Genomic DNA, 1,879 nt, shown 5'->3' on the forward strand with positions numbered 1-1,879 from the left:
AAAAATCAAGGAGATTCCAGTTTCAGCAGAAAACAGAGGGGATCCCTGCCAAGGCTGGCTCTTAACTATACCCATATCTCAAACAGATCTTGGGTCCCCATAACTGACGAGGCTGGAGCACACAGTGCCAGCATAGCCAAGAGGGCTAAAGTTGTCTAAACCAGTCAGTGAACGCCACTACGCCATGATTTGTCCATGCACACATGGATAGTGGTAAAGGAATCAAGAAGCCTTGGTTTTGGAACAACACAAACATTATTTACCTAGTAAGTAATGACCAAAGTTCTTGGGTAGAGTAAAGATACAAAAATAGATAATGAGGTCTCCATACATCACTGCTGAGGTTTAGTCTAACTTTAAACTAAAGCAGTACAAAATGGCTTCTTCTGCACAAGGACAAACTTTGCACTAATGTTTCTCAAAAATCAATTATGTCTCCAGCTCTAGCCTCAGTTTGAGAGATATTTTAAAAGACAAAACAAAACTTTTCCTATGTCAGAGCCAAGGTAAAGGGGAGCTGGGCTCAAGACACCCTCTATCCAGAGTCCCTGGAACAGAAAGAGCTCTAGAAGCCAGTGGGTGTGAGAACATTCAAGTCCTACGGTTTGAGATTGTGGGCCTGCGGCAGCTGTCTCTTCCCTTCTGTCACTGGGATGTCCATTTTGGGTGGCTTGAACACTGCTCTATCCTCGGCCATTCGGGTGGCCTGCATGCAGATCAGTTCCACTGGAGAAGGCTTCTGGGCTCCTTTGTAGGACTGGATGGCAAAACCTCCGGAATCAGACTTCTGGAGGGATTTTGGTCCAAAGAGGCTCCATTTATCTGCCGAGCTTTGTCTTTTTCCCCGCTTCCAGAATCCATGGTGCTAAGATTGGGGCCAGGTAAGGCTATGGAAGAACCAGAAGTGAACCAGCCTCTGGGCTTCTGCTTAGGGGAAGAGTGGGAGTTGCTGCTTGGGGTGGACTGGGTGGAGGCCGGCTGCTTCTCCTCTCTTGTTATCTCTCCACTCTGGAGCTTTAGTTTGTGGAGTGCTTCTGCCACTCGAGGGTACTTGGTCTCCTCGGTGGTGAGGCCCTTGTGGGGTGTGTAGCCAGCATGTCTCAGTGCTGCCTGGTGCTCAAAACGCTGAATACTCTCCTGGGTCTTTTTTGTGATCAGAGACCTCATGATGACATGGGTAGCTTTAGCCTTCACCACGGGGACCTTGTCCGCACCGTCAGTGGCCGATGGCAGGGCACGGGATGAGACACTGGCTTCTCCTTCCTCCACCTTGGCGAGGTGCTGATACTTGCACTCTGGAATCACTGGCTTCCAGGGGATGCTGTCCATGTCTGATGGAGGAGGAATCATGGGCGGAGGGTCCTCCAGGGCATCATCATAGCTGAATGCCCGGTGGTACGTCCCAATGGGCAGGGACATCTTGCCTAGAGGCCCCCTAGGCTCAAGGGCAGGCATTTCTGGTTGTCTCGAAGCCATTGAAAGACTGGGATCCAGGTGCTTTTTCTATACAGAATTCAGAGCTGAGTCCTTGCCACCAGAGTGAAATGATGTGAAGATTATGCCGACAGGTATTAAAGAGGAGCATTGTCCAGCTGCTGCAAATTAGCAAAGCTGCTCGGGAAGAGTCCATCCATTCCAGAGGTTCTGTTTTTCCACCTCCGCGGAGCCGCCTGCGGCCCGAGCTCCGGCACTAAAGAGGCTCCAAGGACCCACGTCTCTCGAGAGGCTGTGGCGCATTCATGACCCAAGCCATGGTGTGAGCGGCGCTGTGCCCGTGGCAACACAGAAGGCCCCGAGCACCAACCAGGGAGGGACCCAAAAATATATTTCTTATTATGAATCACAGCATCACATCATTTACATGAGTGCTGAGTGCTGA

At 50.6% G+C, this 1,879-nt stretch overlaps 1 pseudogene; it reads right to left on the minus strand.

The window, feature by feature from the left end:
• Positions 1-565: 565 nt before the first annotated feature.
• LOC136122799 (putative monooxygenase p33MONOX pseudogene) lies at positions 566-1,476 on the minus strand (annotated as a pseudogene).
• Positions 1,477-1,879: the final 403 nt, after the last annotated feature.

Source organism: Phocoena phocoena, chromosome 4, assembly GCF_963924675.1.
Source record: "Phocoena phocoena chromosome 4, mPhoPho1.1, whole genome shotgun sequence".
In the NCBI taxonomy this organism is placed as follows: domain Eukaryota; kingdom Metazoa; phylum Chordata; class Mammalia; order Artiodactyla; family Phocoenidae; genus Phocoena; species Phocoena phocoena.